The sequence below is a fragment of the Gorilla gorilla genome, chromosome 8 (genome assembly GCF_029281585.2).
Source record: "Gorilla gorilla gorilla isolate KB3781 chromosome 8, NHGRI_mGorGor1-v2.1_pri, whole genome shotgun sequence".
Lineage (NCBI taxonomy): Eukaryota > Metazoa > Chordata > Mammalia > Primates > Hominidae > Gorilla > Gorilla gorilla.
Window position 1 is genome coordinate 72,841,427 of NC_073232.2, and position 18,356 is coordinate 72,859,782.

General features: G+C 38.1%; 1 protein-coding gene across 1 annotated transcript in view; it reads left to right on the forward strand.

Annotated features, from left to right (window-relative positions):
- ZNF33B (zinc finger protein 33B) overlaps nt 1–18,356 on the forward strand; it is a 49,371-nt gene that overhangs the window by 20,744 nt on the left and 10,271 nt on the right.

The following is an 18,356-nucleotide window of genomic DNA, read 5'->3' on the forward strand; positions in this document are numbered from 1 at the left end:
TGTTATTTGTGTAACAGTTTTGAAATGACAGCATAGAGATGGAGAACAGATTCGTGGTTACCAGTGTTAGGAAGGCAGAGAGGGTGGGAGATGGCTGTAGTTACCATGTGTGGGATCCTGGTGATGGGACTGTTCTGTATCCCCAATGTTGTGATTTTCACAAAAATCTATACCTGTGGCAAAATTTATAGAACTAAATATACACAACTAATGCATGTGAAACTTGTGAAATCTGAATAAGATTGATTGAATGAATCAATGTCAGTTTTTGGTTGATATTGGACTATAGTTCTGCAAATTGTTACCATGGAGAAAACTGGGTGAGGGGTACACAGAATCTTCTCATTATTTCTTCCAGCTGCATGTCAATTTAAGAATTGCCTCCAGGCTGGGTGCGGTGGCAAATGCCTGTAATTTCAACACTTTGGGAGGCCAAGGTGGGTGGATCACTTGAGCTCAGAAGTTTGAGACCAACCTGGGCAACATGGTGAAACCCCATCTCTACAAAAAGTAAAGACATTAGCCAGGTGTGGTGGTGCGTGCCTGTGGTCCCAGCTACTTGGGAAGCTGAGGTGGGAGGATTGCTTGAGCCCAGGAGGTCAAGGCTGCAGTAAGCTGTGATGGCACCATTTGACTCCAGCCTGGGTGACAGAGTGAGACCTTGCCTCAAAAAAAAAAAAAAAAAAAAAAAGAGAACAATTTTCTTCAAATAAAAAGTTTTGTAAATTGCTTACCAACTATAAATAATTCAGCTTCTTAATCTTTAATAAAGATAATAGACAGGCTGGGTGCGTTGGTTCATGCCTGTAATCCCAGCACTTTGGGAGGCTGAGGTGTGCAGATCACGAGGTCAGGAGATGGAGACCATCCTGGCCAACATGGTGAAACCTCGTCTCTACTAAAATACAAAAAATTAGCCGGGCATGATGGTGCACACCTGTAGTCCCAGCTACTCGGGAGGCTGAGGCAGGAGAATTGCTTGAACCCGGGAGGCGGAGGTTGCAGTGAGCCGAAATGGTGCCACGACACTCCAGCCTGGTGACAAAGCGAGACTCCATCTCAAAAAATAAAATAAATGTAATGGACAAAAACATATTGTACACTATTTGTTGAAAAATCACAGCACACTTTCTATATGAGAGATGCTGGATCTCTTCTATCACCAGTTTTACAGAATCACATAGAGGATCTACTGTCCATTACACAGACAAGAAAAAAATAATAAAACATAAAGGTTGGGAAGTCAAATTTTCATTTTGTGTGCAGACGATTTGATTATCTGTACAAGCAAAAGTAAATGTTACATAGAAGTGATTTAAATTACTAAAAAAATTAGTGAGGTGGTTGGCTGTAAGAACAATGCATATCAGTTGTGTTATTTATACACCACAAAACAGGTATGTAAGAAACAATTTTCTTGAGAATTATATGAGATATTCACATACTGTACTCTTCACCAATTTTATGTGTATAAATCAATCACTGTTAGTGTATTTGCAGGATTGTGCAACCTTCCTGACAAATTTTTTTATTTTTTTTAATATGGAGTCTCACTCTGTCACCCAGGCTGCAGTGCAGTGGCATGGTCTCAGCTCACTGCAACCTCTGCCTCCCGGATTCAAGCCAATTCTCCTGCCTTAGTCTCCTGAGTAGCTGGGATTACACAGCCTCCTGAGTAGCTGGGATTACAGTTGCATGCCCCCACACCCAGCTGATTTTATATTTTCACCATGTTGGCCAGGCTGGTCTCAAAACTCCTGACCTCAGATTATCCACGCACCTCAGCCTCCCAAAGTGCTGAGATTACAGGCGTGAGCCACCGCACCCAGCCGACAATTGTTTTTTTGAGGCAGAATCTTACTCTGTCTCTCTCAGGCTGGAGTGCAGTGGCGCAATCTCGGCTCACTGCAACTTCCACCTCCTGGGTTCAAGCGATTCTCCTGCCACAGCCTCCCGAGTAGCTGGGATTGCAGGCGTGCACCACTATGCCCAGATAATTTTTTGTATTTTTAGTAGAGACAGGGTTTCACTGTGTTGGCCAGGCTGGTCTGGAACTCCTGACCTCAAGTGATCTGCCTGCATAGGCCTCTCAAAGTGCCAGGATTATAGGCGTGAGGCACTGCACCCAGCCGACAATGTTTCTTAGAACATTGTCATCATCCCTGAAACAAAGCCAATATCCATTAGCAATTACTTTCTCTTTCCCCTTTCCTGTAGCCCTTGGCAACCAAAATTGAATTTTCTGTCTGTGTGGATTTGCCTAATCTGGATGTTTCATAAAAATGGGACTGCATGTGACCTTTTCTGCCTGGCTGCTTTTTCTTAGCATAACATATTCAAGGTTCATCCATGTTGTAGCGTGTATCAATATTTCACTTGTTTTTTATTACCATATAACATGGTATATAGGTATACTACATTTTATGTATCCATTTGTCAGTGGATGGACATTTGGTTTTAGTTCTACTTCTTGACTATTATGAATAATTCTGCTGTAATTGTTCATGTATAAGTTTTCACATGGACATGTATTTTCAGTCATTTCAGATATATGCTTAGAAATAGAATGCTGGTTATATGGTGTCTCTGTGTTTAACTTTCTTGGTAACTGCCTGATTGTTTCTCATAGTAGCCACAATACTTTATAGTCCTGCCAGCAATGCATGAATTTTCCAGTTTCTCCAGTTTGCCAACACTTTTTATTAATATTATTGTTATTATTTATTATACCAATCCAGTAGTTGTAAAGAGGTATCTCATTGTGGTTTTTTGCATTTCCTAATGGCTAATGATGTTGAATGTCTTTTTTTTTTTTTCTTTTTGAGATGGAATCTCGCTCTGTTGCCCAGGCTCGGGTACAGTGGCACGATCTCAGCTCACTGCAGCCTCTGTCTCCTGGGTTCAAGCAGTTCTCTGCCTCAGCCTCCTGAGTAGCTGGGATTACAGGTGCCCACCACCACGCCTGGCTAATTTTTGTATTTTTTGTGGAGATGGGGTTTCACCATGTTGGCCAGGCTGGTCTTGAACTCCTGACCTCATGATCCACCCACCTTGGCCTCCCAAAGTGCTGGGATTACGGGTGTGAGCCACTGCTCCCGGACTGTTGTTGAACATCTTTTTATGCACCCGTTGGCTATTTATGTATCTCCTTTGTCTATTTAAAACATTCACTTTATTTCATGACTTACAGAAAAATTGGGGAGGTAGTAGAGAGAATTGCCATTAACCCCGTTTCTGCTGTTATTAACATATTAGGGTGGTATGTTTGCAACAGCTGTTGAACCAACATTGGTACATGATTATTGACTAAAGTCCATATTTTTATTTAGTGTCTGCTGATTTTTACCTAATGTCCTTCTTTGTTCCAGGATCCCTTCCAGGGCACCATATTACATTTAGTTGTTATGTCTCTTTAGGCTCCTCTTGGCTATGGTGGTTTCCCAGACTTTCCTTGTTTTGGATGACCTTGACAGTTTGGAGGAGTCCTGGTGAGGTATATATAAATTCCACTTATTGGAATGTATCTAATGTTTTTCTCAAGATAAGACTGGAATTATAGATTTTGGGGAAAAAGGCCACAGTGGTAAAGTACCTTTTTTGTCACATTATATCAAGCATGCATACTGTCACCATGTTTTATGACTTTTGATGTTGGCCTTAAATGTCTTGGCAAACATACAGTTTGTCCACTATAAAGTTACATCTTCTTCCTATTTTCCATATTGTACACATCGGAACAATGTTACTCTGCACAACTCACACGTAAGAAGTGGAGATTTATGAATTTTGTTGCTGTTGTTTTTTAGAGCACTTTCTTTCTGTCACTGCAAGATGGTCCAGGCTTATCTTATGTATTTCCTTTCTGAAATCAGTCACCATTTCTTCAGGTAACCCTGATTCCTTTTATTTGAGAATGGTATTAGAAACCAAGATAGGGGCTAATGGTGTGCTTACAGCAGTAGGGTGTGGCCGTCTCAGCTGACAGAACAGGGAAACACACATGTGCATAAACGATGTAATATACTTACTTATATAGTTCTACATGTAACCATCTGTATCTCTCTTAAGCTAAACATGTGTTTATACTTAAACCTTCAACTCTTCATTACCACATTGATCATTTTAGCTTTCTTCCCTTGCTTCAGTGTAAATTGCCATACCCAACAGTAAGAAATCTGGCTCTAACTATCCATCATCTATTTAGTTTCTTTCCTTTTTTTTTTTTGAGAGAGAGTCTCGCTCTGTCACCCAGGTTGGAGTGCAGTGGTGTGATCTTGGCTCATGGCAACCTCTGCCTCCTGGGTTCAGGTATTTCTCCTGCTTCAGCTTCCCAAGTAGCTGGGGCTACAGGTGCTTACCACCATGCCCAGCCAATTTTTGTGTTTTTAGTAGAGATGGGATTTTGCCATGTTGTACAGGCTGGTCACGAACTCCTGATCTTTTAGGTAGTCCACCCACCTCGGCCTCCCAAAGTGCTGGGATTAAAGGTGAGAGCCACCACGCCTGGCCTTCCATTTACCTTCATTATTCTTTCCCTGTATACATGTATAGCACTGCCAGAATTGTTAATCATACCCATGTGGAAAATAATTTTATAATTTTATCAACTAAAATATAGTACTTATGTGCAGACCTGCCTTTAGTCTCACAGACTTCTATCTCTTTCCAAAGCAATTAAGGTCAAGACTTCCTCATGCATTGAAGGGGGTCCTTCATTGATACTATTTTTTGCATTTGTAATGCAATTAGATGGTTTTGGTACAGGATGCCTTTATTCCTGGCTTCTTCTTAACCCATGACTTAGGTGAAATGGGTAATTCCTTGAAATACACAAACTGCCAAGACTTACAGAGAAGAAATAAACCATTCAAATTGACCAATATCAGTTAAATAAATTGAATCCATAAAGCTTTCAGAAAAGAAAGAAAGAAAATAAATTATCAGACTCTTTTGGTTTCATTGGTGATTTCTGTGCAACATTTAAGGAAGAAATATACCAGTTCTCTACAGTGTCTTTCAGAAAAGAGATGCAAAGGGAACCTTCCTAACACTTTTTTAAAAGGCTATTTTTTCTCTAATCCTAAAAGCATATGAAGACCTTGTGAAGAAGAAAAACCGCACACTAATATCCCTTATGAATATAGATGCAAAAATCCAAGTAGAATTCAACATCTTATAAAAATAATTAGATGCCATGACCACTCAAGGCTGGTCAGAGTTTGAAAATCAATTAATCTGGTTGGGTGCAGTGGCTTACGCCTGTAATCCCAGCACTTTGGGATGCTGAGGTGAATGGATCACCCAATGTGAGGAGTTCGAGACCAGCCTGGCCAACGTGGTAAAACCCTCTCTCTATTAAAAATACCAAATAAGCTGGGCGTGGTGAAGCACGCCTGTATTTCCCAGCTCCTCTGAAGGCTGAGGCAGGAGAATCGCTTAGAACCTGGAACGCAGAGGTTGCAGTGAGCTGAGATTGCATCACTGCACTTCAGCCTTGGTGACAGAGCAAGACTCTGTCTCAAAAAAAAAAAAAAAACAATCAATTTCTGTAACCTGCCACATCAACAGGCTACAGAAGAAAACTGTATCATGTCAATTGATGGACAAGAAGCATTCAACACCCATTCATGATAAAACTGAGCAAACTAGGAATAGAGAAGAACTTCCTCAACTTGATAAAAAAAAAAAAATCTGCAGGAAACCTACTGCTAAGATTATACTTAGTGGTGAGACACTGGATACTTTCTCCCTAAGATAAGGAAACAAGATGTCCTGTCTCTTCACTCTTACTCAACATCTCATTGGAAATTGTAGGTAATGCCATAAGACAACAAAATAAGAGACATACAGATGGGAAAGGAAGAAATAAAACTTTCTGTGTTTGTACAGGCATGATTGCCTAAGGAGAAAATTCTAAAGAACTCCCAAAACTATTAAGTCTTTATAGCCAAGTTGGAGGATAGAAGCTTAATAGAGAAAAATCAATTCCTTTTTTCATTATGTAGTTGTGTTGTGTCCTTTTATTGTTGAGTTGTAAGAGTGTTTTACATATTCTGTGTACCAGTTGCTAATTACATATATTATTAGCCAGTATTTTTCTCCCATTTGTGGGTTGTCATTTTGTTGTCTTTACTTTGTACTTGGTAGCAAAAGAGTTTTTCATTCCATGAAGTCTAATTTGTTTTTTCTTTTGTTGCTTGTATTTTTGGTACCTTATCTAAAAGGGCTTTGTCTATCCCTAGGGCATGAAGATCCACTCCTATATTTTCTTTAAGTAATGGCTTTTAAATGTAGACCTGTGATCCATTTTCAGTTAGTTTTTGTATATGGTGTGAGGAAAGGAATAATTTTGGTTGTTTTTCATAGAAATATTCAGTTGTCTCAGCATCATTTCTTGAAAAGGTGATTTTTCTTTTTTCTCTTTTTTTTTGAGACGGAGTCTCACTCTGTCACCCAGGCTGGAGTGCAGTGGCATGATCTTGGCTCACTGCAACCTCTGCCTCCCAGGTTCAAGCATTTCTCCTGCCTCAGCCTCCCAAGTAGCTAGGATTACAGGCATGCGCCACCACACTTGGCTAATTTTTTTTGTATTTTTAGTAGAGATGGGGTTTCACCATATTGGCCAGGCTCGAACTCCTGACCTTGTGATCTGCCTGCCTCAGCCTCCCAAATTGCTAGGATTACAGGCGTGAGCTACCACGACCAGCCGAAAAGGTGATTTTTCAGCATTAAATTTTCTTGGCATCATTGTTGAAAATTAACTGAACATAATATATTGTAGTGTTTATTTATGAATTCTCAATTTTATTTCACATGTTTACCTCTATGCCACTATCATGCCATCTTGATTATTGTAATTTTGTAGCAAATTTTCAAACTGAGAAGTGTATGTCTTCTAACTTTCTACTTCTTTTTAAAGATTGTTTTGATTATATTCAGTTCCCTAAATTTCCACATGAAATTTTAGACCAGCTTGTTAGTTTCCTCAAAAAGGCAAATGGGATTTTGGTAAGGATTGTGTTGAATTTAGATATTAATTTGGCAGTTATTGCCATCTTAACTATATGAATGCAATTCAGTGCCTTTCCATTTATTTAGGCTGTCTTTAATTACTTCCATCATTGTTTTGTGGTTTTCAGACTACAAGCTCTGTATTTCCTTGATTAAAGTTACAAGTATTTTATTCTTTTTGATGCTATTGTAAATGGAATTTACTTATTTATTTATTTATTGAAACAGAGTTTTGCTCTTATTGCCCAGGGTGGAGGGCAATGGCGCGATCTTGGCTCAATGCAACCTCTGCTTCTGGGATTCAAGCGATTCTGCTGTCTCAGCCTCCCAAGTAGCTAGGACTACAGGCACATGCCATCATGCCTGGCTAACTTTTTTGTATTTTTAGTAGAGACAGGGTTTCACCATGTTGGCCGGGCTGGTCTCAACCTCCTGACATCAGGTGATCCAGCCACCTCGGCATTCCAAAGTGCTGGGATTACAGGCTTGAGCCATTATGCCTGGCCGGAATTCTTTTTAAAATTTCATTTATGATTTGTTTGTTGTTAGTGAACTTGCACCCTACAACATTGTTGAACTCTTTTATTAGTTTTAATAGTGTTTTAGTAGATTCTTTAAGATTCTCTATATGCATGAGCAGTCAACTGCAAATACGTATAGTTCCACTTTTTTTTTTTCAATCTGAATTCCCCTTCCCCTTGCTTGTATTGACTAGAATCTCCTGTGTGATGTGTAACTGGCAAGAAGGCATTCTTATCTTGTTTTTGTTCTTAGAGTAAAATCATTGTACCTTTCATTATTTAGTATGATGTTAGTGGTGGACTTTTTGTAGGTGCCTTTAATCAGGCTCAGGAAGTTTAACTCTATTCCTGGTTTGTTGATTGTTTTTATAGAGAAGATGGGCATTAGATTGTGTTAAATGCTTTTTCTCTGTATACTGAGATGATCATGTAGTTATTGTTTCTTTTCTGCTTATGTGGTGTATTAATTGATTTTCAAATGATAAACCAAACTTGCCTTACTAGTATAAATCCCATTTGATCATTGTATGTAATCCTTTTTATATACTACTAGATGAAATTTGCTAGTATTTTGTTGAGGATTTATAGGTCTGTAATCATGACACATGCATTTGTAGTTTTTTCATGTCTGATTTTGGTACCAGGGTAGTAATGGGATCATAGAATGAGCTGGCAAGTGTTTCTTCTTATTTTCTTGGAGTTTTTGAGTAATTGATACTTCTTTTTAAATGTTTGATAAAATTCTCCAGTGAACCATATGGACCTGGGTTTTGTTTTTGTTTTTGTAATGGGAAGTTTTCTTGTCTGTTTTTTGTCTTTTTTGAGACAGAGCCTCACTATATTGCCCAGGCTGGAGTGCAGTGGTGCAGTCATGGCTCACTGCAGCCTGACTTCCCAGGCTCAGGCAATTTTCCCACCTCGGCCTCCCAAGTAGCTGGGACTACAGGCATATGCCACCACATGCAGCTAATTTTTTGTAATTTTTTTGTAGAGAGGGGGTTTCACCATGTTGCCTGGGCTGGTCTCAAACTCCTGAGTTCAAGTGATCTGCCTGCCTTGGCCTCCCAAAGTTGTAGGATTACAGGCATGAGCCACTGCATCCCACCTGTAATGGCGAGTTTTAAATTTACAACTTCAATCTTTTTACTTGTGTAGGTCATTTCAGATTTTTCTTTTTCTTCTTGAGTTGGTTTTAGTCGTTTTTGTTTTATGGATTTTTCCATTTTGTTGAAGTTAAATAATTTGTTGACATACATTGTTCATACCATTCTTTGTAATTATTTTTATTTCTGTAAGAGTACTAGAAATACATCGTTAATCCCTACATTTAGTAATTTGAATCTTCTTTTTTTTTCAATGTCAATCTAATTAGAGGTTTGTATATTTTGTTGATCTTTTCCAGGAATCTGCTATTTTTCTGTTCTCTAGTTCACTAATTTTTACTCTATAATCTTTCTGCTTTCCTTCCTGCCTTCTTCTTGCTTTGAGTTTGTATTGCTGCTCCTGTCCAGTGTTTTAAGGTGGAAAATTAGTTTATTGAGTTGAGATCTTTTTTAATATGGTTATTACAGCTACAAATCTCTCTCTAAGCATTGCTTTATCTGTGTTCGATAAGTTTGAGTATGTCTTCATTTTTACCTCATAGCATTTTTTCTAATTTCCCTTCTTATTGCTTCTTTGACTTTTTTTTTTAACTTTGGAATGTATTATATAATTTGTGCATGTTCGTGCATTCTCAAAATTCCTTTGTCTTACTGATTTGTAATTTCCACTGTGGTCAGAGAATCGTTTTAAATTTATTCTGGGGAATGTTTCATGTGTACTTTTAAAGAATACCTATTCCACTGTTTTCAAGTGGAATGTTTTGTCTATATCTCTTAGATCTGGTTGCTTTAGAGTGTCATCTATATCTTCTGTTTCCATGTTTATATTGTGCCCAGTTGTCCTAACCATTATTGAAAATGGGTTATTACAGTTTGCAATTAGTATCATAGACTTGTGTATTTTTTCTTTTAATTCTGTCAGTTTTTGCTACGCGTACTTTGAGGCTCTGTTAGTAGTACATATGCTTAGAATTGTTATGTCTCCTTTATCGATTGACCCTTTTATTGTTATATTAATAAAATTCCACTCTTTATCCTTAGTAAAATTTTTGTGTTAAAGTGTATTTTGTGTGATATTAGGATAGCTACTCCAGCCTTATAGGTGCCATGTGCCTGATATATCTTTTTCTGTTTTCAAATTTTCAACCTGTTTGTATCTATCTCTTATAGATAGCACGTGTTTGGACTTTCACACTTTCAACAACCTGAGAATTGTTGCTTTTTGATTGGATTTTCAAATCATTCCCTTTTTCCTGTCATTATTGCTGTACAGATGGTTCCTGACTTACAATGGTTTGACTTCTGATTTTTTAACTTTTCAATGGGTTTATTGGGTTTGAAACCCCTTTGTATTTTCAGGATTTACAAGGGTTCAACTTAACTATTTTTTCTGACTTTACTAGAATGTGTTCCCATTTTAAGTGGAAAAACAATATTTTCAACTAATTTGACTATTATCAGGATGTAACTTGATCGTAAGTCAAGGAGCATCTGTAGTTGGATTTACCTCTGCCATTTTTGTTTTTGGTCTCGTGCTTTTTTGATACTCTGTTCCTTTTATTTCTGCTTTCTTTTACATGACATGAATATATTTTATTATTTTCATAGGTTTTGAGGGTACAAGTGCAGTTTTGTTACCCAGACATATCACATAGAGATGAAGTCTGTCTGGGCTTTTAGTGTGGCCATCAGCATAATAGTATACATTGCACCCATCAGGTAATTTCTTATCCTTCACCCACCTCCCCACCCCTCCAAGTCTCCAGTGTCTCTCATTCCACACTCTATGTTTATGTGTACACAACATGAAATGAATATATTTTAGTATAACGTTTTAATTTTTAAAATTACTATGTCTCTTTGAAAATTTATTTACCTAGTGGTTGCTCTAGAACTTACCTAATAAATCTTACCTTATCAAAATCTACTTCAGATTTCTACTACCTTAACTCTAGTAAAATACAGAAACATTACCTATATATAGCTCTATTTCCTCTTCTCCATTTGTTATTTTTATATATATTGCATATATATTTAAAACCCAACAATACATTGTTATACAGGCTGAGCATCCCAAATCTGAAAATCTCAAATGCTTCAAAATCTGAAACTGAGTGCCAACATGCTCAACATGCTCAAAGGAAATGCTTGTTGGAGCATTTCAGATTTTAGATTTCTGGATTTGGGAAGCTCAACCAGTAAGTATAATGTAAATATTCCAAAATTTGGAAAAAACTCTGAAGTCAGAAACACTTTTGATGCCAAGCATTTCAGATAAGAGATACTCAACCTGTAATTGTTACTTTATGTCATTTGATGTCTTTTTTTTTTTTTTTTTTTTTTTACTTTAAGTTCTGTGATACATGTGCAGAACGTGGAGGTTTGTTACATAGGTATATGTGTGCCATGGTGGTTGACCCATCCTCTTAAGTTTCTTCCCCTCGCCCCCAACCCCTCAATAGGCCCCAGTGTGTGTTGTTCCCCTCCCTGTGTTCATGTGTTGATGTCTTTTAAAGAAGCTGAAAGAAAGATAGGAAGTATCTATTCGTAGAGTTTGGTATACTAACCTTCTTATTCTTCATTTCTGCTTTAATTCATTTGTTTGTGTGGATTCAGACTTAACATCTAGTGTGATTTCCTTACTCCAGTACAGATCTGTACCTATTTTTTTTCCCCCTGAGATGGAGTCTCGCTTTGTTGCCCAGACTGGAGTGCAGTGGCACGATCTGGGCTCACTGTAACCCCTGTCTCCTGGGTTCAAGTGATTCTTCTGTCTCAGCCTCCCGAGTTGCTAGGATTACAGGCATGCGCCACCACACCCAGCTAATTTTTGTGTTTTTAGTAGAGACAGGGTTTCATCATGTTAGCTAGGCTGGTCACGAACTCCTGACCACAGAAGATCTGCCCGCCTTGGCCTCCCAAAGTGCTGGGATTACAGGCGTGAGCCACCACACCCAGCTGCTCTGCTTATTTTTTTGCTTTGTTCTTTTTTTTTTTTTGCTTTATTATTTGTTTCCTTGTTTATTAATGTATTTCTTTTTTTTGAAACAGGGTCTCTCTGAGTCCTTGAGGCTGGAGTGCAGTGGTAGGATCGCAGCTCATTGCAGCCTCAACCTCCTGGACTCAAACAATACTCCCACCTCAGCCTCCTGAGTAGCTGAGACTATAGGTGTGCACCACTATGCCCGGGTAATTAAACAAATTTTTTTTTAGAGATAGGGTCTCAGTATGTTGCCTAAGCTGATCTTGAAATCCTGGGCTTAAGTGATTCTCCTGCTTCAGCCTCCCAAAGTGTTGGGATTACTGGCGTGAGCCACCATGCCTAGCCTGCCTTATTGTTAAATATATTGCATTTCTATATGTTATAGGTCCAACAATACAATTATAAACATTGACTTATACATATTTGCTTATTAAATTGGGTAGGAAAAGAAAGGAGAAAAAGTGTGCCTTTTTTACTCTCTCGTATCATTGCCTTTACCCACAATAATTGTGGATTTGAGCTAGTGTTTGGAATCACTTGTTTTCACCCTAAAGAACTTCTTTTCTTTCTTTTATTGTTAGTCTACTAGCAATGGATTCTCAAGTTTTTTTGGTTTCTATTTGTTTTTTAATTTGAGGATTTTAAATTTTCACCCTCTGTTTTGCAAATAGTTCTGCTATTTTAGGTGACAAGTTATTAACAAAAATTTTTTTTCAGTACACTGAATATGTCATCCTGCCTCCTTCTGGCCTCTACTGTCTCTGAAGAGAAGCCATATGTTAATCTTAGGACATTCCCTTCATGTGAGGAGTTGTATTTCTCTTGATGCTTTCAGGATTTTCTCTTCGTCAACAGATTTGCAAGTTTTTGGCCTCTTTTTTTTTTTTTTTTTTTAATTCAGCACTTCATGAACTTGTCTGTCTTTCTTGTGTAGCTACTGTGCTAATCTTCTTGATATTGTTCCAGTTTTAGTGTATGTGTTGCAAGGTGAGCATAGCCATTCATTTGTTTGAATATTTTTTCTGCTACTTGATATTTTTCCCCTCCTTCTGGTACTTCTATTATGAATATATTGGTGTAGTTAATGGTATTCCTCATTTTTGGAGGGTTTCTTCATTTTTCCTCACTCTTATTTCTCTCTGTTCGTTAGATTACTTAATCTCTATTGATCCATCTTCAAGTTTACTGATTATTTTGCCAGCTACAACCTTTCTTTTCTTTCTTTTTTTTTTTTTTTTTGAGATGAAATTTCACTCTTGTTGCCCAGGCTGGAGTGCAATGGCACTATCTCATCTCACTGCAACCTCTGCCTCATGGGGTCAAGCGATTCTCCTGCCTCAGCCTCCAGAGTAGCTGGGAGTATAGGTACGTGCACTACCACACTCAACTAACTTTTTTGTATTTTTAGTAGAGACCCCGGGGTTTCACCATGTTGGTCAGGCTGGTCTCGAACTCCTAGACCTCAGGTGATTTGCTTGGCTTGGCCTCCCAAAGTGCTGGGATTACAGGCGTGAGCCACCCCACCTGGCCGAGTCTTTTGTTGAGTCATTCTAGTGAGTTTTCCATTGCAGTTATAATTTTTGAATCCAGAATTTTCATTGTATTCTTTTCTGTCTTCTTACTAATATTTTTCTGTTTGATGAGACATCATCATACCTCCCTTTTCTAAGTAGTGTTTCCTTATGAACATATTTATTTTTATTTTTATTTTTAATTTTGATACAGTCTTGCTCTGTCACCCAGGCTGGAGTTCAGAGGCATGATGTCAGCTCACTGCAACCTCCGCCTCCCAGGTTCAAGCCATTCTCTTGCCTCAGCCTCCAGAGTAGCTCGGATTACAAGTGCTGGCCACCACACCCAGCTAATTTTTGTATTTTTAGTAGAGACAGGGTTTTACCATGTTGGCCAGGTTGGTCTTGAACTCCTGACCTCAGGTGATCCACCTGCCTCAACCTCCCAAAGTACTGGGATTACAGGCGTGAGCCACTGCACCTGGCCTGAACATATTTAAAATAAGTGCTTTGAGGTCAGCTAAGTCTGATATCTGGATCTTCTCAAGGGCAGTTGCTGTTGCCTGCCATTTTTCCTGTATATAGATGACAGTCTCCTGTTTCTTTGTATGTGTTGTAATTTTTTTGTTGAAGAATAGACATTTTAGAGAATACTTTGTACTTTCTCTAGATACTGATTCCTCTGTTCTCTCTAGGGCTTGTTGTTGTTTCTTATTTATTTAGGCGACTTGACTACTATTTGAGAGAAGCTTTTTCACTCCCATTGGGTTCTCACTGATGATGTTTGTCAGAGGGCCCTGCCTTAGAAATGCACACTATCTTTAGGATGGCAGTGGTGTTAACAGTGCTCTCTTTGAGTGAATCTTTCTGTGATTGCTGTGTTAGCCTGTCTGCCTCTGTTGCTGTTACACTTTGCTGATAGCTGCTACTGATTGCTGACATATTGCTCTATTGTTTTCAACACTGTCCTGGACCATATGTTGCTCTTAGTTTGCTCTTGTTAAATTTGGGTTCCTTCTAGAGGGTTGTCTTTGAGGCTTTGAGTTTGCTTTTTATGTTGCCATTCTGAAAGTCACCTCCTAGAAAACATAAATTTAAAAATCATGACTGTGGAAAATCTGTGTATGTATTTGTATGAGTGTTTCTGGTAGATAGGAAGACATCTAATTGCCCTGGATATCTCTTCTTAGGCATCTCTTTCCCTTGCTGTCTCCAGTAAACTTTCAGTTGGTCTGTGGTTTAGCTTGTTGCTGTCATAGAACTGCCACCCTCTTCTTAATTGGTTATCATTGAATTTCCATTCTTTTTGAGGGTGATCTTAGGCTTACACTTACACTCTGTTCTGAACAAAGTGAGTTTTCTGGAGGAGAGTTTTGGAGCTCTCTGTCCTTACAGCTGGCCCTAGGTGAGAGTCCTGCTCCATTATTCGGGATCTGGAGGCTACAGCAGTGTTTTGCTTTTCTCTGGGTGGGTGATACTGTGCTTTATGATCAGGGATCTGGATTGGGGCAGTAGTCTCTGGTCTTCTTGGTTTCTTTTCGAATCTCTTCTCAATGACCTAGGTAGGCATTGTACTCCACTATTCTCAGACTGCCATGACTGGGCTGGATATTTTAATTGGGGTGGTGGAGGAAGCTGGCTCAAGGCCTTTTGGCAATTCTTTCCTAGAATTTGAAGCTGTGGGGGTTGAGGAGCACTGGTGGCTTGCAGGAGATAGATGCACACAGAGAGAGGTCTGGAGATCTGTAAAGGGACCTCCATGAATGTTCAGCAAAGTACTAATCAGCTCATGTATATGAGGAAATGAGTGAGATAAGTTTTGAAAATAATCAGAGGGAACAGTACACAGTACTCACACAGGGCGTGGAAAAGGACTGATTCTGCCAGCCAGCGTGGAAAAACTCATAATTCAGAGTACTGGGTAGAGTGTTCAGAAAGGTCTTTTCTCCATGGTGAGGAGTAATGTGCCCCAAACTGAGCACTGCTCCAGATTTGCCTAAGAAATCATAAAAGCAAGACCTGAAAGTGTCACATTGTTTCCAAGTGACTTAAGTGCATCCTAGAACAAAGCACAAAAATACTTATAGGAAGCCAAAAGTACCCAGCATCCAACCAAGTAAAACTCTCGGTCTTCCATCCATTGAAATATTTCCAGACTTACAGACATATGGGAAAACATGAGCTTTCTCAAAGAGACTAACCAGGAAATTGAAATGGACTCAGAATTGCCATAGATATTAGAATTAACTGACAGGTTCATTGAAAACAGTGCTATAATTTGGTTCCATATGTTCTAAAACTTAAGTAGAGACACAGAAGATTAAAAAAAAAACAAATCAAAATTCAGTGTAACAGAAAATATAGAAATCAGATTTCCAGAAATGAAAACTATAGTGCTTGAGATGAAAAATACATGGCCAGTCATTGGTGTCTCACACCTGTAATGCCAGCACTTTGGGAGGCCAAGGCAGGTGGATCTCCTGAGCTCAGGAGTTCGAGACCAGCCTGGGCAACATGATGAAACCTCATCTGTACCAAAAATGAAACAACAAAAAAATTAGCTGGGTGTGGTGGTGCATGCCTGTGGTCCTAGCTACTTGGGAGGCTGAGGTGGGAGGATCACTTGAGCCTTGGGAGGTGGGTGTTTCAGTGAGCCAAGATTGCACCTCTGCACTGCAGCCTGGGTGACGGAGTGAGACCCTGTCTCCCAAAAAAAAAAAAAAAAAAATCATATAGAGCAAGAATTAATGGCAGTTTAAAGATTGCAGAAGAATAAGATTATTGACCTTAAAAACACAGTAATAGAAGCCATCCAAATGAAACAGAGAAAAAGCATATTTGAAAAATAAGCAAGCCCTTGGGCCAGTTACAGTGGCTCATGCCTGTAATCCCAGCACTTTGAGAAGCCAAGGTGGGTGGATCACAAGATCAAGGGATCCAGACTATCTTGGCGAACGTGGCAAAACCCTGTCTCTACTAAAAATACAAAAATTAGCCGGGTGTGGTGGCAGGCACCTGTGGTCCCAGCTACTCAGGAGGCTGAGGCAGGAGAATCACCTGAACATGGGAGGCAGAAGTTGCAGTGAGGCTGAGATTGCACCACTGCACTCCAGCCTGGTGACAGAGTGAGACTGTGTCTCAAAAAAAAAAAAAAAAAAAAGCAAGCCCGTGTGAGCTTTAGGAGAACTTCAGGTAGTCTCTTAACACACATGGAATTGGAGTCTCTAAAAGGAAAGTGGGAAAAGAACAGAAAACAGTATTTTGAGAATAATGAAAAAATTTCCAAATGTGTTGGGAACCTACCGATCTAAGAAGCTCATCAAACCCTGAGCACAAGAGGCATGAAGAAAACTACACCAAGCCACATGAATCATAACCAGAATGCTCTAAATCAGTGTTAAAATGAAGTCCTCAAAGCAGCCAGAGATAAAGGACATGTTTTATGGAGGAACAAAGGCAAGGATGATAACAGATTTCTCCTTAAATGAGGCAACAGAGAAAATAGTAGAACATTATTTTTAGTTTTAAAAGCAAAAAAACTCAATGTAGAGTTATATACTTGGTAAAAATAGCTATAAGAAACAGTGAAGAAATAAGGACATTCCAGTTAAACAACGCTGAAAGATTTCCTCTCCAGCAGACCTGCATCGCAAGACATGTTCTGATGTCTGATGGAAATCTAGATCTTCTCAGGGGGATGAAGAACAGGAAATGTTGACTACTTGGATATGTATACAAGATATTTTTCTTTATGTAAGTCTCTAAAAAGGATATTGACTTTATACAAAAATAACATCAAATGTATTGTGGGGTTTATAACATATATTGAAAATATATGACAATCACAGCCTAAAAAGGCTATGAAAAAGAAGTAAAGTATATACTATTGGAAGATTCATATATATACTGTTACTGAAAAGTACACTGATTAAAGCTTTTATAAACATTGATCACAGAAAATATAAATGGTATATAATACCCCATTTAAAGGCAGAGATTTCTGGATAAGATAAATAAAAATAAGATCCAATCATGCTGCCTATAAAGGAAACATGTTAGATTCAAAGACAAATAGATAAACAAAAAGAATGGGAAAAGATGTAGAATGGTAAAATTATTCACAAGGCTGCAGTGCTGTGACAGCCAGATGAAGTAGCTTTCAGAGCCAGGAATACCAGTGATAAAGATTTTTTTCATATTGATAGAGATCATTTCATCAAGAGGATTTAACAATCCTAAACTTAGTAACAGATTTGCAAAATATTTGAAGCAAAATCTGATAGATCTGGAAGGAGAAATAGATCCACAGTTATAATCAGAGGCTTTAGCATCCTTTTAATAATTGATAAAACAGGAAATGGAAAAGGAGCAAAGATATAATAGACTTAACCCTAAATAACTTAATTGACATTTATAAAATATTCTTCTGCACACTCCTCCCCAAATAAAACAGTGGAATATACATTCTTTTCAAGGGCAGATGAATGAATATATTAACAAAGGTAAATCACATCCTGATTATAAAGCAAATCTTAATAAATATAAAAGGATTGAAGTCATATAGAGTATTTTCTCCCACCATAAGGGGTTTAAATTTAGTTAAATTAAAAATCAGTAATAGAAGTATCTATTAAATCCCTAATAGTTGGAAACTGAATATAAGTCTATGTAATGGATGCTTCAAAGAAGAATTCGAAGAGGAAATTAGAAAGTGTTTTGAACTTTGGGTTAATGAAAATGGAATTTATGGGAAATTTACATATAGGAAATTTATAGGAAATATAAAATACATACAATACTCATTGATTTCATTGTTTTCCATTTTGATCCTTAGTCCTTTTTGCTACTTACTTTTGGGTTTAATTTGCTTTTTTGTAGCTTTTTAAGGTAGAAGCACCTGAGGTCATTGATTTGAGATCTTTCTTATGCGACACAAATAAGCATTGTGTGTGTTTGTATTGTGTGCATATATATCCACCATATGTAAATGCATATATGAAGTTTCCACAATATGTAAATGCATATATGAAGTTTCTCATATATGGGATATAATGTATTATGTGTAATATATATTAAATATATAATGTGTAAATTTCACATAGAGGGAATTTCATGTGTATGCATTTATACATATGTATATATCTAATATACACATGTGTGAAGTTTAACTTGTGTTGGATAAGAAGAAAGGTCTAAATCAATGGTCTTAGCTAATTCCACTTTGAGA